A 26811-nucleotide genomic window follows, 5' to 3' on the forward strand; every position below is an offset into this window, starting at 1 on the left:
CTAGCAAACTATACTAAAATGCTTATTAAAAACTTTAAAATGTTAAGACTCTGTCTTTAATGAGAAAAAGGCCACACAATCATTAGGTCACTCAGGGGAGTCATTTTGAGATGTTACTTCTACAAAGCAAAAAATAATCGCTGCAAGGAAGTTCAGTTGCACTGTATGCTTTTGTGTCAGGACAATGCCTCAAGGTACATCAAACTGTACTGAGGCTAAGTTCTTTGTGACACATACCCAAAACTTCATATAAACAGAGCTTTGACGTGATACATCACAAATATTCTTTGGGATTTTCTTGGGCTTTTCATGTACTTACATCTCACTTCCTTCATCATTAGGCCTTGCCATTTTATCTGTGAAAACTATAGTTGGACAAGATACTCAAGCCAAGAAAAAACAGAAGACAGAATGCGATTCTTGACACCAGATCACTGAGAGAATGGAGCTCACAATGAAATTTTGCTAAGGGGTAGGCCATGGCCATCAGAGGGGAACTTGGCATGTAAGTAGAGCTTTTCCCTGTGTTTATTGTCCACAGAACAGTATGGCCAACATTTGAGAACTCTGAATTCTTGAAGTTGTCGTTGAAGAATCAGCAAGATTTATTTGTAGAGATCCTTCCTAGACATCCCAGAACTATACAAAAAATGATAAATTAAGGTTCATCCTTGGAGCTTGAGTCCTCTAGCTAACTGAACCACAAAAAGAGAAATGGAAATAAATAAAAAAATATCTCTACATATTTGCTGTAAATGTAAGACCTGTTTATTTTTGCCTTGAGACATGAACTCATCTAAATGAATCTAATCTGTAGTTGGCAACTTCAAGTCACTTTGCAGAATAGAAAAATATTTTTAAAAGCTTGATCACAATTCATTTTAGCTATTCTATTAGAGGCAATTTTTTACATCGAATGTGCATAAGAGGAAGTTATTGTAAGATTATTAGAAATGTGAAAAGCGACAATGCTATGAAAAATACATAGATTGTATGTACAGAATTTTTAAGGCCTTATTTAAAATTACGATATATATATACTTTTTTTTTTTTTTTTTTTTTTTTTTTTTTTTTTTTTTAATGCATACCTCTGCATACTTAAAACTGAATTTAAATTTTCAGTACCTTGGAAGCCCATTTAATACTACTTCTGTTGTGCTGGAGACTGTGTTGTGTAATATGAGAAGTTGTAAGCCATGAAGAGCTTATTCTTTAGGTATATATATAGGAGTATATAAGGTATATAAGAGCAGCAAAAACAAACAAACAAAAAAAATCCCTTATTTTTATTACAGGTAATTGAGCAAATGTCCTTTTAAGAGCCTGTGGTTTCTAGCCAAAATAAGAAATAAGTCTCATTTCTTCTGCAAATTATAAGTTGTATATTTCTTATACTTGCTCAACGAAAACCACTGAAAGCCTTAACTGTTATGAGATGTCAGTATTCTTTAGCAACATACCAGTTGGGTACTTGAGCTCAATGTTTCCTGAAACATTCAGTGAGACTTTTGTTATTTTCTGAAATGAGAACAGGATTTCAGCCATTCAGTTTACCACAAATGTTATTAATGTGCTCTTCTTTGAAAAGGGAAATTCTGCAATATGGAACTTTGTTTATTGTTAAGAGTTTGAGACGCATCCTTACTGGTGATGGACCTATTCTATTATCTTGGATCCAGTCATCTTTACGCCCAGTCTAATCATAAACAGATCTTGTCTTCTTCAGAATTCAAGAGTGCCACCTAATACAGCTGCTAGTAGGATGTGAAAACTCAAGATCATTAATCTGTTACTGACAGGCCACTTCATAAGTAGCTGCAATGATTTCAGTAATGTAAAGCAATTTTTTCCATGACTTCAGTGGCTATATGCATATAACTTAGATGCTTCTCTTCAGTACTATATATCTTAGTTCCCTTTTTATTATATATATACAAATTGTAAGCCCGTGATTTATAATCTGTATTGAAAAGATATTCCGTTTACAAGGAAGGAATGAAGACTTAGAGACAATAACTTGCACGCAAGACCTGGTCTGCAGATATTTGGAAGTATGTCTGTCTTCCCTGCATGCTCAAGCACAGTTGAAACACTGCTATAAAATATGTATTGAGAATTACAGTGACAAAGTGTTCCTTCAGATTATTAAAAAAGACAAAAAGATCCTGCAAATTCTGCCGATTTAAAAAACATAAATCAAATAAGCAATGTATCTTCAGTATACTTTATTTTCTGTGATTATCCACATAATTACTGTAATTACCCATTGTATTCATAGTATGTTTGTAATATTCTAATCGCTATTATGTTCCTGAAAATGTCACATTTCTATTCATTGTTAACAGTTAACAGATGGCGTTATGTTCTTTGCATCATCAATTATATATCATATCAAAGCAAAAATTCAGTTTCTCATTTGCTAACCTGATTACATATATTTTAAAAATCTACTTTAAAAAAAAGAATTCTATTTTAAGTTTCTAAGCAATACATTAGATTGTGGTCTTGCATACATCCTGAAATTAACATCTCTTTATAAACTTTGCAAAATAGCCCTTATTAGAACTTGATCAAAATGTCATGTGAATATATTTATACTGTTGTTTCCATAGCACACAGAAAAATGAGGTTTATCTTGGATCCCCAGTGACAAATGAAATCTCTAGAATGTTTTCTATAAGGATTGATCTGAGTAAGGGTGTGGGAGTTGTTTTTTAGGAAAAAAAAACAACAAAACATTTTTTAGTTGCGATTATTGTATCTTATTTATATATTGGTACTAAAAGAAATAGATTATATACACTTCACAAATAGAGGTTTGCTGTATCAAACAGGATTTTAAAAATGTGGTTCTGATTTTTATTACTCAAATATTGGAGACTGAGTATAAGAATATTTTTTAGTAGATGAGTACTCATAGTTACCGCATCAACATCTGCTGGGCAGCTGAAATATTAGGTGCCAGCTTTGCATAGGTTGAACATGTCAGATTTGAAGACATAATTAAATCTTTGTAATTACTCTTCATGCAAAGTTAATATACAATTAATCTATCTACAAAAAATTGTGCGGCAAGCAAGTCCTCTATTTTCTGTGTTAACCTACATTGTAGCCTTTCCCTATGAAGCATCATGTCTTAATAGCAGAAGTGCCTTTTGTTATGTTTTTAGAGCAGTATAGGGCACCTAAAACCACAGGAATATAATTAAGTTTTTGTATTTTTTTTGTGGGAGGGAGGTCTAATTAAGCAATTCTCCACTGTTGCATGCACAGCTGTAAAAAAATTGACTGAGACGTAAGTTATGGATGCTCAAATAAAGACAAGGTTGCTCAACAGAAGATTAAGTTTGTTACTTGAGAGTAAAATCCACAACAAAAGAGATAATATCAGAAGAACACAGATACCATAAAATTCTTACTTTAAGTATTTCTTTTGACATGTATGATAAGATCTTAAAATGCCAACTTAATCTTTTAAAGGCTAAAATCATTAATGAGTAAGCTCCAAAAGTAGATTCTATTTAGGTAAAATTTCTCGTGATCGAGTGAATAAGATAAAGATATCAGATACTATTATTGTTAACATAATCAGCTATCAGTCCGTTTCACTTGGATAATAAGACCTCATATTTTCCTTTAAAATAGAGGATTTACTCTGTTCTTTGGATTTGTCTTGTTTGTATCTGCTCCTAAAACAGAATAGTGACTACTCTGTAACGTCTAGATAAATAAATTCAGCACCTAACATTTTCTGAGCATCCATGTAAGTAATGTTCAGTTTAAATGCAACTCTTAGGAAAACAAACAAAAAAATTGGTGATTTATTTCTGTTATTTCTCAACATACTACTTTGTTCTTACTTCCATGTTTTTGAAGTGAAAGACAGATTTCCCTGAAGTCAATTGGAATTTTGCTACTGAGTTCCACACTGCCAACATTTCAGTGTGAGTACACACACTTTGGGTATTTTTGCCTTGGATAATGTACAGTTCATCTGCTTTCCTATCCCTACCCACTCATTTTCCTCTCTTCCTACTCTCCCTCCCTCCTTACCTCCCTTTGGTTTCTGTTCTGTATCTGCTGCATCTGCCAGGCAGTTAAATTTTAAAATAGCTTCTTCCCTTTGAAGTGCTAATGCCAGCACTGCTATTTCTATAGTGAGTAACTCTGCCGACTGTTTGCTTTTACTCTCTATGTATTTATATGTGCATATGTATGTGTTTTATAAAATAGGAAAAAGAAAAAAAAAGAAAAAGAAAGAAAAAAGGAAAGAAAGAAAATAATATCCTAATTAAGTTTTCTAAATAAAAGTTAAATCCCAACTACTCCTCCTTGGGCTGGGATCTTATTAGATCTCGGAGGCTAAACAGGTCAAACTTAGTGAGTAATTAGGTAGGAGACCTCTGAAGTAAAGCCAGGTGCTGTCTGTGGTGGCACTGAAGATTCTGTAGCTGCTGCTCTTCTTTTCAGTAAGTATTAAATCACTGCTTATGTTGTTCCTTCTTCATTCAGTCCATAAGTGACTGGCTATTAAACATGACAAGTCTGTATGTAGCTTGTTACTGAAAATCTTTGTACCACTTATTGCCAGAAGGTAGGAGAATGTTCTTGGACAAAGGACCACTTTGTACATACTCTCCTTTTATAGTCTTTAGCCATCTGCTAGTGGCCAAGATGGGAAATTAGATGAAATATACTTTACACTGGAAACAGAGTACTGGATCTTTGATCAGATTCAGTATGGTATTCATGTGTTTTCTTAATAGCCTGAACTGTTTTGTACATTGAGCACTTAAGAAATTACTGTTGTCTTCTTCATGATGGTCCTTTCTGCTCTTCAATAAAATACATATGTGTATGTTTATTCTAGACATCTATACTTAGCATATTTAAACGAGATGCCCTGGTGTTGCCTTTATACAATATGATACACAGTTATGTAGCAAAATTAAAACTAAAAATCATTCCATACCTGAGTGCTAACCTTAAAGAGCTCAGGAGTCCTTACTGATACCAAGAGATTTAGAAAGCTCAGAAGTGTCCATTTTAAATATTTATGTTTCATTCTTTCACATTGCATATATTTCATTCATGAATGCATTGCATCTTCCATGCAAGTCATTTCATTTACTTCCAGGTATGGGAAAAAGAAACACCGATTAATAATGAAGTCATCAGTCCTGTGTTCACTGAGAAAATCATTTGCACTCTCTGATTCATCCTCCAGGTTTGCTTTGGAAAAGATAATCTGAGAAAAGTGTTTCCTGGTTAGTATATATTAGGGGTATACTCATACTTTAGTGAATTGAACAGCGGGACAAAGTGGGCTAGAACCTTTGCAAGGCTATTTATTTTATTTTATTTTATTTTATTTTATTTTATTTTATTTTATTTTATTTTATTTTTTAGTTCATTGTGTTTGTTTTATAGAACATATCAAATCCTATTTCCCAGACCAAATCAACTGAATATTCCTTCATGGCCTGCTCCAGTCCACACAGTCAGCCCACTACCCCACAGGCTCTATCCTTCTCTAAGCTTTTTTAAAGATTCCAGGGGGAAATTAAAAACATTCCTGTCTATATTCTCTCTCTCTCTCTCTCTCTCTCTTTCTTTTTCTTTTTTTTTTCCTAGACTTCCTAGGGAGAGAGTGGGGTGTAGATGTATTACAAAGGTTATAGGCACCTAAATTTTCACAAAAATAGAAGGGAATTAAAAACTTATTCCACTATACAGAAATGTCCTTTCGATATGGTAAGTCTTTGGTGGTATTTGAGTGATAGCTAAATATACAAGTTTCAGCTTCCAAAACATAATTCTTATGAACATCTTAAAGGAGGTGTTCCTTTGTAAATGGGATGTGGGACTTCCACAAATCAATAATAACTGTATGGATATGTAAACAGGGCATTTATCATTTTATTAACAGCATGTATATTCAAATCTGAGACATATCTCTGTGTCACAAAGCTTTGTTGTAGCCAAAGGCTGGTCAAGATTTCTGGGGATTGTAGAAAAGTCCTGCTAGAAGGATGACCTATTAATAGAGATTGATCTTTCTTCAGTAGCATAAAAAATCCAGTTTCCTTGAGTAAAGTAGTAAATACACATATTGAGAAAGCTTTGTCTTTCAGAGATCCAAACCATGTCGTTCTCCACTAGCAGTACAAAACATCCAGGTTTCTCCCCTATGTACTTGTCCTTTGGCTTTAATTTGATGTTAGTTCTTTTTATATATTAGCTGTGTCTGCATGTTTATGTCCTACATATATAGCCTTAATTTGTTTCACTTGTATTTATTTCCTGCTTAAAACAGCAAAACCACCCACTTCTGAGCTGGATTTTTCAAGCTTTTGTTTTGCACGGAGACATGTAATTGTGTTTGGGGTTTAGAGACTACAGTCATTCCAGCCACTTGCTTCTGCAAAGGAGCATAATGATTTCTTACATCTATCTTAAATGAAGAGGGACAGCTATACCCCAGAGCTACAGTGAGGTTTATCTGACCTATAATTTTACAGCATTATAAACCACACTTCAGCTGAAACTTCAGGGCCAGCAAAACAATAACGATCTTGGTTCAGTACTGTGATATAGTGGGTTTTCCTTCTGGTGATGTCATGTCTGTTGCTCAAGAGGTAGGAAATGCATTGAGATTTTTGAAGGGCTTCTGCTCTTTACTCTTTGGCCAATTGAGCAGCTTCAGGAGGATGTTCAGAATTGGTATACTATATGTATGTACTAGCCTTGTCTGCAGCTTACTTAGGCTGCCTACAGATAGTTATGGAATATGGGTGAGAAAATTACAAATGCAATTTTAATTACAGTCTGCTGAGTCAGTAGAATGCCCAGCTCAACTGGTGGGAATTTGGATCGATGTCTTCTGATCATCTTGGCACTGGAACAGGCTGTCCAGGTAAGTTATGAACGCCCCATCCCTGGAGGCATTCAAGGCCAGATGGAGCCCTGGCCACTGACTTGGTGGGTGGAAACCAGCCCATGGCAGAGGTGTTGGAACAAGATAGGCTTTGAGGTCTCTATCAACCTAAGCCATTCTGTGATCTTAAACTTTGCTGTGACTATTAATTATCCTTTCCTATTTTCTTTATTTTATTTCATTTGCTTACTGCATCTGGTGATACAGAGCTGCTCAATGGTCATATGAGTGAGAATATTTAATACCAGGGGTAATCTTAGAAAACAAAAACAGAGTATATAACAAAGTGTTTCAACTTCAAAAATTAGCTAAGTTCATCTGGTATGCCCTCAGTAATTCTTCTGCAATAATAGAATTGCCTTATTTTCTTTAAAGAATCTTTGGTCATCTCAAAAAACCCTTGTAGTAGTCTCAGTAACTTATGCCTTATCTCTTTGCTATTAATATGGATTTCCGATAGTCTAGTGAGGAAAAAGTAGTTTCATGGTAATTAAGAGGTCGGGAGTTATCGTTCTAAATTACTAAATAAACATCAACTCTTTCTAAGATTGGTACTGCATATGCTAGGCCCTGAGGTTTCATAAGATAAATTCCATGCAAGTTTTATGCAAATTGAAATCCACGTTTGTCTAGGTAATTTCACTTTGTTATAAAGCTGCTAAGAAAATGTTCAGAGAACAAGAAAGCACTGAGTCAAATTCACTCTTATTCACTTCTTAATGAACTCTAGTGAGCTGAGTACAGAAAGATAGATTTGCCCCATTATTTGTCAGATGTTTAATTCACTTTAAAATTAATTGAAAATCAAGACAAAAGTCCCTCTTTATGACTTGAGTATTTGTCAGTGCTTCAGACTGAAACAAATAATCATGGTTCAATCGAAACCGCAGTTTCTGAGTAGTGGTCAGAATCAGTCATATATCAGACCAATTTCATGAACCTTAGTGGGTGACTAATGGTGACCAGACTTTGAATGTTCAGTCTTGAATCAAGCAAATGTCATATGGCCTTCAGGCCAGGAATATGTCACATAACTGTACTACCATCATCTGCTTTAATTTCATCAAATCAGTATTAATCATCATAAAATAATCTTCCTTCAAGTAAATCATTTTTCAGAAGAAATCTAGAAAACATTGGATTTTATTATTTTTACGTAAACTAATTTTATTAGAAACTTTATGTGAAATTCACTGAAGCTCCAGAGAAATTAAATCCTCTGTAAATGAAATCCTACCATGTTGAAGGAAATAGCAGAATTTCTTTGATTTTTGTGATCAAGATTTAATCTAAAGTCTTTTGCAGAGATGCACCAAGAACAAATATCTAGATGTGACAGCACTGAAACTCAAAGTGATCCACAATGTCAACACCGAAATAACTTGAAATATTTCCAGTGATTCTTTGTCCAGACAAATTCATGTGCTGCAGGAACTATGCATCCATATGTGATAAATCTTTCTATCTTATAATACCAGCTAGCATCAAGAAGGATGTTAAGCATCTCTTAGAATCATAGTTATACTTCAATAAATAAAAACAATTAAATGTTTCTAGGCTTTGAAATTTTGAATGCTTTTATAGGTACATAGATTCACAGAATATCACTGCTCTGACTCATTAGTGAAATTGTCCATACAATGGAGCTCCATGATAAGGAATTTCCAAAGATGCTTAAAGTAGGTGAAAAGCGCTGAAAATAGGTCCTCTCTCATGCCAAATTAGCTGTGCTGATTTTATTCTGATTCATGGCCTTAAGCCATTTGTAAACAAGAGATCAAATACAGCAGATACATGGATTTTCACTTGGATAATGTAGTAGGAATACTGTCACAGCTTGAAAAAGTGACTGAGCATTGGGTAGGAAGGCAGAGCCAACCCTAGGGAGCTCAGGTGCAACTAATGTTCCTGAGTGACCAGAAAGTGTGGAGCCAGGATCCACCCCCTTCCCAGATCTCATTTAAGGATTGGCAGTGTAGGCACTTGCTGGAGATTACTGCGTATGTGAGGCATTCTAAGGGTAAGCAGCTTTTTTTTCCTTCTTCTTCTTTGTTTCTCTATGAATGGCTGCTGCATTTGGATCTATCCTCACTTGCAGTTGTCTAGGACTTGGCTATCCTGCTATGATTGCATCACATTATAGCATTACAGATAGCCATACAGGTTCTTCAACTCTACCCTTCAGTTATGCTGTACATTTATTGCTCTCATACAAACACACTGATAATCTATCCACTACCTCACAGAATTGAAGGGGTTGGAATGGACCTCAGGAGATCATTGAGACAAACTCCCTGCTAAAGCAGTTTTCCTGTAATAGGTCACACCTGTATGTGTCCAGATGGGTCTTGCATATAATCACAGAATGAGACTCTGCAACCTCTCTGGGCAGCCTCTTCCTGCACTCCATCATCCTTACAGTAAAGTTCTTCCTCATGTTTATCTGGAATACATGTTCAAGATTTAGGTGTTGCTTCTTGACCCATCAAATTAAATACCTGTGCCTTTTCCAGCTTAATGCTAAATGGCTGGAAGCAAGCATCTTGATACAGGCAACTATTTAAATGGGAGAGATTAAAACTAGTAACAAAATTTACACGATTTTGCAAACTACAAAAATGCTGTGTCAAGTAACAGGGTAACAGTGTGTTTGATTTTAAAAGTTCAAATATCAGCATTGGCTTTACTTATGTTCATAGCTTACAGTAAGAATGGCTTATAATATATGGGAAACCTCAGAATTAATGCTGTGAGAATTCAGAGATGTGAAGAAAATAAGAAACATTTGAAAAAGAAGGCAATTAATTTTTCTTTCTACAGGATGTAAACAAATTTTATAAAGAAAAAGAAAAATCAGCTGTAATTCTCAAGTGTTATTGTATCGAATGCATAGTGTAACTGTAATCATTCAAGTATGAAACGTAGAGATTTCAGTCCTGCTGTAAGTGCAAATCACAATGCAACCTCAGCTGTGGAGTTGCAAGTAATTACTCTTGTTACTTGTATACAAAATCTACAGCATAGTGGGAAAGAAAAAATAACATTTTCCTTTCCTCACACAGCTTGAATGATTATCTAATGAAGGATTTGTGACAATTTGGGGGACCTCTCTACATGCAGCTTATGAATTCTGTTTGATACCCAGGAATCTCTATATATAGCTGTGTCAGGCTGAAAATACTTGCTTTCACAAGAGGTGACAGGAGAAATTTTTGCTCCTGGCGCATGATCAATAAAGAATTGGTGATCTATTCAAATGGAGTCCCTTGAAGCATGCAGATGCTAACAGGTAGGCAAACTTGGTTTGTGGATGAGGTAAGGAAGTAATAAATAGGTGATGAACCATCTGTTCTACACTATCTTAATTGCCTGATTGTGGAGCTGCCTAGGAAGACATGAGGCTGGAAGAGGAAGCGCCTCTTGGTGTTGTACGTTATGTGTAACTAGCAGTACTACAGGGGCTACTGGCCATGTGGCTTTGATGTGTTTATGGAGTGGAAAAACAGAGGAATGTCAGTATGTTTTTTTGTAGATCTTTGCTTAACAGCTATTCCAAAAGCCTTAAAGTCAAAGTTTTGCTTATTTATTCCTACTGCGATTGAACTCCAGGTCCAGTGTGACTAAGTAAATAGATGTAAAGGAACTCGGAAAGCCCTGTGATCAGCCACAATGGTGCTGGGCAACTAGTCGAGGAGTCAGCGGGGCCGGAGCAGCCCTCGTGCGCACAGCAGGAGGTTACTTACAGAGGGCTGTTTCTAGCAATTGGCTGGACGGTTGTTTTCCCCGTGCTGGAGGGTTTGAGCTACTTGTAGCACACTAGTGATGTACTGAAGTGTCGGCTGCCGCACGGAGGTTAAGCGGCATTTCTGCCCTCAAGGTTCTTGCGCTGCCCGTCTCTCCTTGGCAGTGGGCAGCTCGGGCATGTCGCGGTCGCCTTCCACGGCCAGGGCGTCTGCCGGGCTGCGGGCACGCTTAGTCCGTCACCGCTGCTGTAACCCCGCGAGGTGGCGGATCTCCCCGGGAAGCTGCTGCGCGCTGCCTGCGCCCCGACTCGCTGCTCGTAGTCGCCGCTGTGTGCGAGCTGCGGCCGTTAAGCGCCGACGGTGCTCCGAGCGGGCGGCTCCCTTCGGGCAGCGGTTCTGAACTCTGGGAGAAGGGAGCTGCGCGCTCCCACCCCCTCCCAGCCCTGCTCTGCTCGGCGTGCCTCCTTCTCTGGTCACCGGACTGATGAATTAATCATGATGGGGCTGCTGTTAATGCATTTATGCGGAGCGGGCTGTGCCGCCGGCTCGCGGCGTAGCGCGGCGGGGTGAGGGAGTGAGGAAATCTCCGCCAGCCGCGCGGAGCCGAGGCAGCGGCTGCAGCCGCAGCGCTCTCCATGGCTCCGGAGGAGGTAATGGGAGCCGGGACTCGTCTCCTCATTCCCCGGCGCTCGGGGAAGGGGCTGGGCTGCGGGTGGGGGCACGGTGCTGGCGGGGCAGATTGAAGCTGCCGGGTGGGGGCAGAAACGCTCGTGGTATCGCGGAGGACGTTTCCCCTGCCGATGTAGCGCTCTCTCGGCATAACTGCGGGAGCAGGGCTCACTTTTGTCGCCGCTGACGCTGTCAAAAACGCTGTGGCTTCAGCAGTAACGACACGGAGCTCCCTCCCTCTGGCAGCCCGCCGGGTCACCGCTCCGAGCGAGACGTTAACCGCTGGTAATCCATTAGCTTCGTGCTCCCCGCTTGCGCGAGAGTGATGAAGACTCGCTAATTAATTTACATGCGAGGAAATTATCTCCGAGCGAAGGAGAAATACCCCGTTGCACCTGCTCCGTCGAGACTTGCCATCTGAATCTGGAGGAGAGCTATAAATCATGTAAAGTGTTGTTGGTGGAGTCGGCTTCTGAGAGCTGTAGGATTATGTATCCAAATGCTGAATTTATATTTCCCACTAGGAAAAGACTGAAACTCAGGTCAGATAAAAGCTACATCATTTCATTTAAAGCTAAACTGTACTTGTTTGTTGTAATTCCAAGGCGGATTTTCCTTTGGAAAGTACTGTCAGAACATGTAATGATTTATATGTTACAGCCTGAGATCTCTGGCAGACTTGGAAGTGTTTGGCAGTGTGAGGATGATGCTTTAGATTATTTTTGCTTTACATGGGAAGACTTAGAATAACCAGACTGCTATATTTTACTTTTAGCTTTTGGTTTGTAAAAAATTCTGGCATATGGAAGGGAGAAAACTTGATCTGGGGAGACCACAACTTATATTGAGTGCTGACTTTCTCAACTACAGAGGCCAAAATCTGTGTGATATCTGCTATATTTCCATCCTTTGAGAAAATGGTTAAAATGTGATGAGCTGCTTCCAAGAGTTCTGTTTTCTGCATGTGAGCTGGTACCAGAACAGTTCTTGACACTTGACCATTAGTGAAGATCAACTGGGGCGACCTACTGTTCAGTAAGATTCTTGGAGTTAGGTGTACTTATTCTTGAGGCAGGTATTTCATCATAAATCAGGAAAAGGGGTTTTCAAAGTGATGAGATCATGGTTTCATATTGTAGAATTTATTAACATTTAGTTTCGTGGCACAAGTGAATTTTGCAATAGTTGGGTAGTTTTGTTGCTGGCAAAACTAGACTGAGGCTTTGTAATTTCTGAACTAATTTACACTGAGGTTAATTATCTTTATATTCTAGTATATTTTTGATAATATTGTAAATAGCAAATGTTATTGTGTTCTATTTTTCCTGAAAAAGTACTGCTTTATAATTAGAAAGACATTATGTGTCGTCGATGAAGACCGCTGATTGCATTAAGTCACGTCATCAGAGTGAGGGTAGGAGGGAGATTGTGTTTGATAGCAGTGGCACATGTGATTTGCAAGTTTCATCAGTTGTAGCCTTACTTTAGCAGTGTGAATGCATGTGGGGAAAAGGAGCTTAACTAAGAAGATAAACTATTACTAACCCAGAAATTTAAGAGATAAGAAAGAACATATGAGCTAAGCTAACTGCATACTTTAAAAACCAGACTGTCCGAAGTTGTCCTGCAATAGCTTTACAGCTATAGAATAAGGGAACGAAAAATAAGCACAAGTATAAATGGAGACTAGTGAGAGGGGAGTATGGACTCTTTCTGTCAATTCCATTTGCTTCAGTACTGCATGCTGTTATTGAACTAAGTCAAATATATATCACTTTATATCATTTAAGGTGGAATCCTCTGTTCAGTCTATAACAAAGGGAGCAAAAAAGATGTTGATGATGATGTTAGAGATCAAATGACAGTCAGTAAAGGTGGAGTCCATTGGCTTTATTCTTGAACTTGAACAAGAGAGCGATCTGCGGGGGTTTTCTTGTTTGTTTGGTTGTTGTTTGTTGTTTTTTTTTTTTTGGGGGGGGGGGGGGGGGGTTGTTTTTTTTCTGATTCTTCTAACTGGAGATGATGTGGTGAATTCCCCAAAGTGACTGAAGTGTAGGGAATGCTTCCCATTTACTGGTCTGAGATAGCACTGAAATAAAAATATCTTTTCTCTGTTTAATAGTCAAAGCAGTGTGGCCAGTTAGATTACACATGGATAATGCCAAAGTTCTGAGGGAAAAAAAAAAAATAAATTAAAAAAAAAAATAAATAAAAAATTAGGGATTTGAACATTGCTTAAGTTCCAATCTTGTACAGATTTGCAGCAAAACTTGTGTTGAGCTCAAGTTCAAGTGTGGTTCAAGTTACAGTGTGTACAGTGTCATGACTGTGTTTGATACAATGCATTGTGGGTATGGTAGGTTCAGTGAATGGCAGTCTTGCCTGCCTTTTCTACACTCGCAACAGGTTGAGCGTATTTTTCTGTCATGGACCCATAACGCTGCACATTTATTTATAGACATAGGCATGGAGCAGAGGTAGCTGACTGCAGCCCTGCTTGATATTCTCTTAATGGTATCCAAATAACAATTTGGCAACTGGTCCATACCTGCAGCTGTTGAACAACTATGTTCTGTGGCTGCTTCTGGGTGACATGCTGCTCTTGACATAAAAAAACTTCTGAGTGGGTCATTTGATGGTTAATGTCAAATTATGTATATTGTACAGGGGGATGGTTAGCTGTAAGTCTTAGCAGAAACTTACGTGAAGTTTTCAGATAGCAACTTCAGTTCAAAAAGGATGCTGCCAGAATTTTAGGCTTAAGTGTGTGAAGTACAGTCAAATTCTTTTTTTGGATATTCATATAGTAAGCAGAAAACTAGCATGGATGACAAATATTTAATGAAGACCAAAAAAGGCAGTATAATTTTGGTATCTTTACAGTGCACTGCTCTGTTCAGTTGCTGATTAAATTTTTTGATTTCAAGGACAGCTTTTAGTTATCCACTTTGATAAAATACTCTAAAAAAAACATGCAAGGTAGCAGGGAAGGATGTTAAGTCTCTTAAGACTGTTTTCTCTTAAACATCAAACATTAATTTTAGCCCTATCATAGCCCCAGTTGAACTTTACTGGGAAGTAGGGGAGCAGAATAGTTCTTCATCATAGCAATTCAGGGCAGAAGAGGCTTTTCTGTTTGGAAACAGCCCTATCTAATCCCAGCCATAAACTGGCCACAGTCTCTCTTAGAGCTACTCAAGTACTTTGCCCTGTTGTTCTTTCTGGAAAAAAAAAGTTTCAAAACCTCTTTCCCAGTGTTTAGAAGTTTCTTTTAACTTGCAGCCTAAATACATTCTTTGATTCTAGTTTGCAGAGTCTCTATATTGTTATTTAAGGACAACTCCTTGGTGTGTAGCCTTCAATAAACCATAAACATTGATCATGTGTCTTTCACAGCTTTTATGTGCTAAGATCAAAGAATTCTGAGCAAGCACCTCTTAGCTTGAGTAAAACTTGATAGGAAGACTCAGAGCCTGGTAGGTTGGTTCTCCTGAATTCGGAACATATCTTACCTGAATTTAACACTGTACTCCTGAAGTGATTCCCAAAAGTCTTAAATAACATTGCTAATGCTTTCCTTGGTAAACTGAAAATACCTTATCAGATACTGGTGAAGACAGTTTGTTCTACAGGTACATACTAAGTCTTGCAATAGAGGTGTGACTTCTCTTTTCATATTGTTCTGAAATGCTTAGATGGCATGTAATTGTAGAAATTCTGTTGTTTGTGCTTATGTGACTTTGAAGAATTTGTTTTCCAGTTTCTAATGCACTGATACCAAAGATTCTGCAGTGTCTACTGTAGGATGGTTAGAACCTCCAGTTTTTAAACTAATGTCTCTACTTTTTGCCAAGTTCACAAAAGAGCACATGACATAAAATCAGTCTGAACAAAGATTTTAAAACTTTATTCATTATGTTACCTATAATCTGTTTTGTATCTACTTTGTTTTTCTTATACCTTTATCTTTTCCAACTCAGTTAATATTTACTGTGTGATGCTGTATCAAATTCTTTGCTGAAATTTGGAGAGATTGAACTTCAGACTTCCTTTGATTTAAAAGAAAATATTAAAGGCTAACTCCTTTGTTCCAGATTGATATTTATTTTTATTTCTTTTTTAAACTATGATAAATTATTCAGTGGTTTGTGTTGCTTTTTTTTTTTTTTTCTTTTTTTTCTTTTTTTTCCTCTTCCCTGAATGGTTCTCTTTATTGTTGATTACCTTTTAAATAAAAAGAACTTCCATGCTTTGAAGGATATATTCCATCCGTACAGGATAACAATTGCCTAAGTTTCTTTCTACCACCACACTTAAGCAGAACATTGTGTACTTGCCAGTCTACCCTCTGCTTTGATCTAGTTCACCATTCTGGATCTACTCATCATTTATTAAGTGTGGAACCCTACAGATTTCTGCTGGTGTTATAAAGATTCTTGGTAAATTTCTACCTTTCATCCTATCTAAATGGCTCAAAAGAGCCCATGGGCTTGATGTGGGGATTTTGACATGTGAAGATCTGAAATTTATTGTGAAATTCAGTTGAATTAACCAGGCAATGGCTGAAGTTCACAAAGCTTAAGTGACTTTTCATTCAGTTTAATGAGTAGTGTACTTTAAGTTTGAAGAATTCAAAGGTTTTTAAGCGTATGCTTGATGCAAGTGGCGAGCGAAACTGCATCTGTATTTCATATATACTCATGTTATGCCACACATCTCCTCTGCCAGCAGATGAGGCAGTGGACTACCTTCAATGTAAGTTAAGCTTAACATTTCTAGGGTTATATTCAGTGCACTGTTTAAGTGTGGTCTATAGTCAAGTTGTTTTGCCTCAGGAAAACTGATTCAGTGTTGCTTGAATAGAGTTTTCTGTTAGATTATGAAGTCACTAGTATAACCACTTCTGGCTCAAAAGCTGTATTTTCTTTGTGTGTGTATGCATAAAAGAGTGAGGAAAAGGAACTTTTTTATCAACTGAAGGTTTTATGTTTACAGAACTTTGCAAAAGGTAATGCTTAAAATATTGAAACTGCTTTATTTTTTTCTCTTTGGTCATAGCTTTAAATGAATAATTAGGAATGAAAGAGGGGCACGTGCTGACTTGCAACTCAAGCCTTCAACTCAGTTTCCAAAATCAATATAAGTGCATATGCATCATCTGAATTTCAGAAAAGCAATTGTTTTTTCTTGTGTTTTTGGTTGTTTTTTTTTGTTTGTTTGTTTGTTTGTTTTGTTTTCTTGTTGGTGTTCCTCTTTACTCTGGATGTGTGCTTAACTTGGAAAGGTAAGAGGAAGTTCTTTTTCCCTTCATAGAATTAGTGAAAGTTCCAGTTATTAGATAAAATTTTGCATGTTACCTACAGAAAATGCAAATAGTATAAAATGCTTTTTCCCCACTACTGTACTTTTGAGTGCTAAACAACTCTTTTGTGTATTACGTTTAAGTTTCTTGAAGTAAAATATCTTTGATATGCACTAAGATGCATCTATCTTGATAGGTGGTAAAATACCAGTTAGGAGAGAGACTGTTCCTGATTGGTGAATGAATAAAGTAATCCAAATACTGAGCATAAATTGTTTCTAGATGCAAAGAAATTGGACTGGTTCTCTTCTCATAATTTTGCATTTCTACCCATTAAGAAGTTGTCCTTACTAGGGACTAGGGGAAATGGGCTGAAACTTCAGCATAGGAAGTTCCGCACGAATGTGTGCAAGAACTTCTTTACAGTGAGGGTGACAGAGCACTGGAACAGGCTTCCCAGGGAGGTGGTGGAGTCTCCTTCTCTGGAGATATTCAAGACCCACCTGGACGCCTACCTGTGTGACCTGCTGTAGGGAACCTGCTTTGGCAGGGGGGTTGGACTCGATGATCTCTGGAGGTCCCTTCCAACCCCTACAATTCTGTGATTCTGTAATATGTGCTTTAATTTTTAAGGAACAAAGACTCAAAGTTTAATTCTGGAAAATTGAATAACATCATCTCTCTTTGGTAATGGAGTCAGATGTAGTTTTCCTTGAATTTATTTGCTGACTGATACAAAGGAGAATTTTTAAAGATTCATTCAGAATAAATCTTTACAAACAGTATGTCAGTTTTAATTTCCATTTTTGTATAAGATAAGTCACATGTATAAAGAAGGATTTTTTGACTCTTCTGTTTTCACACTCCTCAGCTACAAACTTTCCCTCCAGCAATCAGTTGGCAGTTATGAGCTTGAAGATTATTTCTGGAAGGAAAAGGTCTATAGTTCTGCTTCAACAGTAAGATTAAAAGTAACTGTCATCTGTTTCCCTGGCTTTTTAACTAGTTAAAATTATGGCCATATAAACACCATATTTCTAAATATTTTATTCAGAAGGCAGATATTATTAAATGAAATGCAGCAAACCCTGCTAAACTGTAGTTTGTAACATTAAAATAAATTTTTACTAGAACTTGAGAATTAAGTGTTGATAGCTTCTTGATAGCCCGATTCCTTAAAATAAGCCATACACTAATGCTGTAATAAAATGTTTTGTCTTCTGGCCTTATCTTGTCTGAAGAAAACAGATAATTTTCACTATAAGAAGAGCTTGTGTTAGAGTTCCCTCACATTAATTCCAACATTGCCGTGCTTCTCATATCATTAATAAAGGATGTCACTGTCTGGTTTAAGACGGAAAATCATTTGCAGTTGTCAGCTTTGGCACTTGCTAGTGATAAATTCTTAAGATGCATTATGAAAATAAGCAATTCTTTTTTTTTCCTGAAGTTGCAAGTTAGACATCTTTAAGACCTAATCCCCAAACATTTGATTCTATTAGTCCGAGTGATTTTGTTGTGCTTCCTTTGTACCACATACTAACTTTGGTTTATTCTGTAAATGAATAGCTAAATTTAGGTAGGTGTCTTTTTTTAAATCTGTTTACTTAATTCACAGAGTTCTATTTTACAGTTTTGATTTCATTCTATATTTTTTTAAATGTCGAGTCTTTCATGGCAGTAGTTCTGGCCACTTTCGCATCATTGACATTCAGGCTATTTTTTTCTATCACTTTGTATCATAGATTAATGAAATATCTCCAGAATGCATATGTTCTGTTCTGCTTCTTGGGATTTCTACTATCAAAACCTGACATGTGTGCTGGAGAATGAAGAAAGAGGAAAGCCTTGTTATTTTCATACTCTACTGAATTCTAACATTAACTCCAAAATTCTGGGTCCTAAAGATCCATACCTGCACACTCCAGAAAAAACTGAGAGATTTGACCTCTGTAGTTGAAAAGCTGAATGCTTCTGTTGTTTTCACTCTTCCTTTACTTTTCCCTCAACAAGAAATTATGGAGGTTGAATATATTCACTTGAACGTTGTCTGCCTGTTTTTTTTGTGTGTGTGTGTGTGTTTTTGTTTTTTTTTTTTTGTTTTGTTTTGTTTGTTTTTGTTGTTGCTGTTGATGTTGTTGTTTGTTTTGTTTTTGTTTTAGATTTTGGATTTTTGGTTTTTTTTGTTTTGTTGGGTGGTTGTTGTTGTTGTTGTTTTTTGCTTATCCATCATCTCCCATATCCTGGGAACTTAAATAGTACTAGTTACAGAATATGGAAAATTCAAAACTAAATTTATCTTGAAAAGGGGGCTGATATTGTAATTGTGTGTGGGTTTTTAGAAAATTGAAATACTGTAAATTAGTCACTAAAGAGTTGTTCTTCCAGAGTCAGACAACCAGATATTCCGGTAATAGTATTGTATCCCTTCTATTTTGAATTCCCATGTGGTAATATGCAAAGAATGTTGTGCTGTAATACTCCAAGGAATTATTCTAGTTTGCTTCTCTAATGAAGCAGCTTCTTTGATCAAACAGAAGTTAATAGGAATGCACAAGCATCTAACATTGCTCTATATTACTTGCTGGGTGATATTTGAATTTGTGCTAGCTTGTACTAGAAGGAAGTGCTCTTAGAGTGCACTATTTTTTTTTTTTCTGTAAAAACTCTAATATTCAGTAGATAACATTTCCATTAAACAGGTAATATCATACATATTTTGTTTATGGACAATCTAGAATGTTGCTTCAATACTGCACCAATTTTGCTATAGTGTGATTTGTGAGGAAGAGAATAAATGTCAAGTTCTTAAATTGTCTGTTTTGGTAGAGATAATTTTGCATATATCTATGAAAGATTCCTTAATAAGAAAAAAAGAATGTTGAGATTACAGAGTAAAACATGTAAACTGTAAGTCTAAAGATGCTATCTGTGTATTGCTATTTTCAGAGACTCTGCTGTATGATCATGTGCTGTTGGTTGTGTTCCTGTGAAAAATAGTAGTGTAGTCCATTTTGTTTGTTTGTAGATTCTTAATGAGGAGAATAAGGTTATAATGATATTTCTTTATTAATTTCTTTTTTGAAACAGATATATATGGTAAGTTGCTATATAGAAAGCTTTGAGTGTTTCAGTTTTGTAACTTATCTAATGCAATGATAAATATGGGTCTTTGTTGAACAGTATGCCTCATGTACAGTGCTTTAAATCAACTGTGGTGTGTAACAAGTGAGGGTTTTTTTTACCACTTTTAATGAAATATGCTTACATGAAGAGATGAGAAATGTTAGTTAGTAAAGTAGAACTTGATGTAAACTTTTGGATGGAGTTTTCATGTTGAAACATCGTTTCATCTTGCTGTTTCATAGAATCAGAGAATTGTCATTCAGGTAGGAAAAACCCTTCATCAAGTGTCAGTGGGGCCTGCCAAGTCCCATCTAAGGAACTGTGTTCCTTAGTGACACATCCATGTGTTTCCTAATATCTCTCATGGAGGTATTTATGGAGATTCCTTCACTTTCTTGAGCAGCCAGTTCCAGTGCTTGACCACCCTTTTATGAAGTTTTATTTCCTTGAAAAAATATTCTTGTGACAGAAATGCTCTATCATACTCCTAAGCAAATTCAAGGGAATTTCCAGAGATCCCATTTGTAAGACAGGGCTGTCAAAGATTTGTCATGCTCCTCCTTCGTATTTTAACAAATAGCATGGGGGGAAATTCTTTCTCATCTTCCAAATTATCTAGAAGTTATCTATGTTTCTAAGTGGAACATTTGTTGTACTACTGAATCTACAGAATTCCACAGAATGAGAATTTTACATTCTGTTTGGCTCAGTATCCAGGTCTCAAATAACTCTATCTATAGTTCTTAATACCCAGCATACTAATTTTGATATTGAGTAAGTACTTAGCTTTAATACATTCCTGTTTAATATGTGTATCAAGTGGAATAGCTCTGAAAAATGAATATTGAATATTCCAATCCAGTGTACAGAGCCATAAGGAAATTATTTTGCCTACTTTATAAGTGGATCCCTTTTTATTTACTGTCAAGGAAATGAAGTTAGGAAGGCCCCATGAGATGGGAATGGCTGTGAGTTGTTTCTTCCTGAAACAACTGGACAATTCTTTCTAGGGTTCACTCAGTGTTATTCAAACAGGTATCGCAGAAGTAGGTTCTACCCACCTCCTGGTGGCTTTTTTCCCTTACTTTATATATAATGCCAATACTTATAATGCGTCTATTTTGTTTTTAGAATACATCTTATTCTGTATTGATGAGGGAAGATAATTCAGTATAATTGTTTTATATTTAGGTTTGTTTTTACATTTCTTTTAATTTCTAAATTCTTGCTCACATGAATTTTCAGTGTATACAAAATGTAGTTGCAAGCTTCCTTTTAAGCAGTCTGTTTTCAGACTTTTTTCTTTTATATCTATCTGTGGTTCCCTTGACATGTATTTACAATATTATTTTTGTGTCTCTCTGGATTTTTTTATTTTGTTTTTATTTAATCTTCCCCACACCTCACTGTCTTTAAGTCTCCCAGATATGGATTTCTGAGTTCTAGATGGAACCTCAAACCCTGTCGAGCTGCAGGTTTTGATTAGTGCTTCCTGGGATAGAATTTTATTCTGAAATATTTTTCAGTTAGTCAAAACTCTACTTGTTCACTGCCATCTTGACAAAATCAATAATTCAGTGGTTAGGGTGCTTACCTGCTTTTTGGATTGTGGTAAACTGGGAGGATCAGGGTTCTGCCTTGCCCAATTTTGTTTATACATTGCACTGTACATTCCATTTATTGTTAAGAAATATCTTACACTCCAGAAGAAACTGTTTAGCGTAGCATCTGGCTTTTTTGGTGATCAGTTCTTTCACTGATCAGCTGTAGATATAAATTAACTTTGGATCTGGGATGTTTTATTATTGTTGTTGTTGCAGCTCAAAGTGAAACACTTTGTAAGTACTGGATTCCAAAGACATAGATGTGCCTGTAATTCATGGTGTTTGTTTTTTTTTTCCTAAAAAATTCTTCAGCATATTACCATCAAGTTAGTGTATGCATGTTGAACTTGGAGATGCTGAAGTCGTTGGTGTTTGTTAACTTTTGTATGTATGTGAGCATTCAAATTTAAACTGAGCTAAACATTCAGTTTAGGGTCAATAGATACAGAAACCTTCTTCCTTGTCTCGATTCTATTTCAGTGGCCATATTATTTCTTAAGAAATCTGTTTTAAGACAGTATCATATATTTTAGATTTAATTTGAGCATGTAGAGTTTTTGTGTACTGATTTGACCTCAGGTTTTTATCTGACAAGATACACTGTGTCCGAGAACAGTTACATTCTTTACCCAAGTCATAGAACCACATTAACTGCTAGTGAATGTGCAGACAGGTAAAAGTACTATTGCACCTTCTTGCCAAAGCAGACTTAACTTTTGCTGCATGTGAAGTTGATCACTTAAAGTGGAGGCTAAACAAAATCTAAGAAGATTTGGTGTACTCTTCTTTCTGGGGAGAGAAAAGAGTGTAAAACTTTAAGCAGCACAGTGGAAAGATAAATTTTAATGCAGATGAGTAACATTAATCTCAGATGTTATCTGAGTGATATTATCCAGTGATAAATTACATACTGTCCTGCTCTAATAGTCTGCTCTCATTGGATTTTTTATGTAGTAATCCAGTTTCTCAATGTCATCAATATGAGTGGACTGTCTTTTTCCGCAGATCCATTCATTTTCTTGCTGATCGCTCTTAGAGCACTCCATTTCTAAGTATGGTCTTCTCTGTCCTGCATGAGACTCTATGCTTGGTGCAGAAAATGCAAGAACCAGTAATCTTTTTTGCAGCTTCTGGACTTGGTTTTATTCTTGAATCAGAACAACAGGGCTGAGACTGGCTGTCAGAAGCTGAGCTTTCTGCTGTGAATAATCAACAGCTGGCCTGCAGTTATGTGTGGAACAGTTCAACTGTTAAGCCTTGTTATGGAAAACTAGTTTTGTTATCCTGGTAATTGGTGTCTGAAATCCTGGAAGAGGTAGCCAGTCCTTAGAGGCGAATATGTATGCTCTAAAAATGTGATAGCGGTGATGCCAATCCAGTGTTAGAAGCTGGGGAAAGGATAGATCCTTAAGCCAATGTTGATGAAATTATTTTAATTAAATGCCACTTTCCAACCCTGTCTGTCTTAAGCTGAAGGTAGCGTAAGATGAAGAAAACAAAATTTCCACAGTACAAAGGGGCAATTCTGACTCTGTCATGATAACGTCAGAGATACCTGAAACTGATCTTGGGATCATGCACATGCTTCCCATGGTCAATTCTCTGGGACTGAAAAGTGGGGTGTATTTTTTTGTCTATTGTAAATGCTTATCTTTTTCTCTTCATTTGTGGCCATCTTAAATAAATTCCTGGTTCAGTTGTTTCTGAGACTAGTGTAAGGAAGTAACATCTGCTAACATCTGAAATTCTTGCTGTTTGCTTTTAAATTAAGTAGCCAATTCCCTCTTGTCTGTTTCTTGCTTGTTTGTTTGTTTCTGTTTGTTTTTTGTTTTTTTGTTTTTCAAGCACAGTGAATCTTTTGTAAAAGACAGTATGCATGCCCTAAATATCACTTTAACATTAAAATTCTTAAATTGAAACCTTTATTTTTCTGTTTTAACATATAGTGCCAGTGTATATACTCTTTTTTCCCCCTCTATTTGTCAGAAGGATTACTGTGAGAGGAAAATATTAGCACAACATAACACCAGATTTTACTAGATAGATCTTGTTTCTCTACTAATGACCTCTACTCCTTTACTGTATGTTTTGTTTGAAACTGCTGACAGTAAGAATACGATGTCACTGAAGGAAAAATTTGTCTCTTTGGAAGGCTAACAGAAGAACAGTTCCATAGACTTGAAGTGTCACAAATGAACAGTCATAGTTCTTGTTGCTTGCACCTTTACAGTAAAAAAGCAAACTGATCAAGTGATTTAGTGTGCTTCTTGTTTAACTACAATTACAGCGATGAAGTGTAAGTGGGCAGATGTGAAAATAGTAAAAGCATTTTAACATTTAAAAGTATATGCTTTTGGAATTCTTCATCAAAAAGCATGATGTTGCTGTTTTTTGCACTTTGAATAAAGTCAGCTCTATTTGTAATGATGCTAACTGAAGCTGGTGAACCACTGCCTTTAAGAAGCACCAAAACAGAGGTATGTTACTGTAAAGAGATGTTACACCCAGCTAAGGAGTTTTGCTGAATAATTACTAGAATAGAGGAAAATGTCACAAAGGTGAGAATGGGTGAAATATTCATGATCTTACACGAGCAACTACTTAAAGTGTGAATTCAAACACTGCTTTGTGAAATCTTTAAGTGGAATGCTGGAAGATGGCAGTAAATTCAGAACAGAAAACAATCGACTGCTTGTGTCTCCTTGTGTAAGGAGAAGTGGAATTTAGACTGTAAACAAGCAAGATTTCATCAGATACTGAGTTCCATTATCTGTTTGTTTCCTTATTCTGAAGAAATCTCAAAAGCACTGTAATTTATGTGGCTGTTTAGGTCAGTTGTAGTCAAGTTAGTCTTGCCTTTAGCAAGAACTGACTCTTCCTGCTAAAATAATAAAGATCAGAATGGAAGAAAATACTTCTTCACACTGTGAGGAATTTCACCTATGATCTGAGTAATTGTTCCTATGAGGTCTCCAGAATCAAAACTTCAATTTTCTCACATTCATTTTATTTATTTATTTATTTATTTATTTTAAGAGCATGAGGAGATCTGGGGAGTTTGTTGGGGAAGCAGTTATTAAATCTCCCCAGTAACACTTGAAAAGCTTACATCAGTTTCTGAAATATGAGAGAACCCAGCAGAGGTAAAACCAGTGAGGAAAGGGCTGAGCATCTCTTGCATCTGACTTGTTAGACAACTGTTCAATAGCAAGTCCTGTAATTGCCCATAAAACTTTTGTCATGTTGTAACTGGGAAGAGATTAATTTAATTTCTTTTGATGTTGTTTTACAAATTTTGAAGCTATGGTAATAAGGGATTTTATCTGGACTGGCATAAAAATGAGTCTGTAATGTACAGCATAGGTAATGATATTTATCTACTGAATGCGTTGTTTCCTGTGCTATATTGACTTGTACACATGCATACTTAAAACCAGTCACAAAACTGGCATTTCATATCTGTTTCTCTTAATGCAAAGATCTCTTTTCTATTCCCACACAATCCTTAAGAGAGTTTGTTCTTTGGAATTATGTTGTATGTATTCTCAGAACATAGATATTGGGTAGTTTGGAGTAATTATTTTTATTTAACAGTGCTAAAACTAGCTTGGATCTTATTCTGTTCCTTAAAAATGAACTGTAAATACTTCTTTTAGATTATAGGATCATACAAAAATTCAGCTTGGAATAAAAAAATCATGATTGATTCATGATTGAATGATACATACAAAAATAATTATTAAACTGCCAAAAAAAAAAAAAAAAAAAAAAGAAAGAAAAGAAAAAAAAAAAAGAAAAGAAAAGAAAAAAAAAGAAAAAAAAAAGAAAAATCTGCATGTGTTTAAATACAATCAAAAGGTTCACATGAGATGTAACTATTTAACTTTAGACTTGAATTTACAGCTAATTTCCTGAAATAAATTTGTTTTCTAGCTGAGGTTTCTTGACATTTAATGGATTTTTCCTTCTATATTCACCAACATGTCAATGTTAATGGGAAATATTCACAGTATCCATGGTCAGCTGATAGATAAAATTCATCTTATCGTGGACTGAGGTCACATTAAGCAAATCCCTTGTCCAAATGCAGGCCACATAAGTCATTAAACTTTTATGTAGATGATAAATATGCAAATAGAGCTTGCTTCCCATAGGGAGGAGAAGACTTCCTGTGTGTGCACTAATGAGTTTGCACACATTATGTCTCTCATTCAGGACTCATTGAATCTGGTGCTGGTGCATTTGCAGTTTGGTGTGAGCAATTTTATGTGTGTCTGCTAATGTGCATAAGATTGTTGCCCTTTTGTTAGCTACATATGGGACTATTCTATGTATAAACCTTGCCTTTTGCTAATGCTAGTAGAAGACAGCAGTTTTGGATAAGCTTGGATGTAGACTGGAAGTGTACTTATCTCTGAAACATAACATTTAAATATATATATATATATATATATATATATATGTATATATATATATATATATATATATAGAAGAGTAATAAAAGATTGCCAGTCCTTAAAATGAACTCTAATACATTTCTTCATAAAGGCTTTTTAATCCATTACCTGTCCAGGTAATAGATCTTCAAAATTATTTTCTATTTAGGTTTTAAAATACAATCTATGTGTTGGTTTTTGTTTTGTTTTGTTGTTGTTGTTTTTAAAGTATGGTTTTCCTTCAAAAGCAGGCTTGCATAAATACTGGCAGGTTTTTTTTTGTTTTGTTTTGGTTTGGTTTTTTTTCTGGACAGAGATGTGCTTTATAACTTAACCTGCACAGGAAAGGTCGTATTAATATTAGAGTTTGGTCAGGAGAACTACTTCTAGTTCTGCAAGATCCAAATTAAAACCAAGATTCTTTATTAGAAAGTGCACAACATTGTTTCTTAAAAACAGTCTACTGTGGTGGATAAAGAATCTCTGGTACATTTGTTTCATTTTTTAATTTGTCTCTTTGTTGCCAATGGCATCTGTGGATCCCTTTACCTCAGCAGATGAGACAATTAAATAATTAGTCAAGAATTACTGTTTCCAGTCTAGTCTATGTTATAACATGTTGAAAATTCCTCCACTTTTCAGACTTTTTAATGTAGCACTAGACTGGGCCTTTTTAGTGCCTCTGGCATTTGCAAATAGCATTTTCTATTGTGTTCTTAGACTGTTTTAAAAAATTACTTGACTATATTTCTTGTGCAAAATTGAGAAAAGTAAGATTTTTTACAATTATGTCAAGATCTCTGTTTTTAAAGGAAGAGGTGAATAAAAGGAATAGGTTGATAAGAACGGTGCAATCAGCAACTAGACATGGACAAGTGTTTGTTTTATTTAAAGAATTTCAGCATGCCTTATAAATGATCAAAAGCTTACTTGGCTGAGATGCTATTCCTTGTGAAGTGACATTTTGCTCTGTGTCGAAAGTGGCCTTTCAGTC

At 36.0% G+C, this 26811-nt stretch overlaps 1 protein-coding gene across 5 annotated transcripts in view; it reads left to right on the forward strand.

The window, feature by feature from the left end:
- The first annotated feature begins 8935 nt into the window (after window positions 1-8935).
- LOC140253955 (heparan sulfate glucosamine 3-O-sulfotransferase 1-like) overlaps window positions 8936-26811 on the forward strand; it is a 39565-nt gene continuing 21689 nt past the window's right edge. Inside the window, exon 1 of one of the 5 annotated variants that reach the window (XM_072340088.1) lies at window positions 8936-8957. The gene's annotated coding sequence lies outside the window, so the exon portion shown is untranslated. Of the gene's footprint in view, window positions 8958-10953; window positions 11892-26811 lie in introns of those variants that run through there. The other 4 variants (XM_072340092.1, XM_072340090.1, XM_072340091.1 and 1 more) reach the window with 4 other exon arrangements.

This window comes from Excalfactoria chinensis, chromosome 6, assembly GCF_039878825.1.
Source record: "Excalfactoria chinensis isolate bCotChi1 chromosome 6, bCotChi1.hap2, whole genome shotgun sequence".
Classification (NCBI taxonomy): Eukaryota; Metazoa; Chordata; class Aves; order Galliformes; family Phasianidae; genus Excalfactoria; species Excalfactoria chinensis.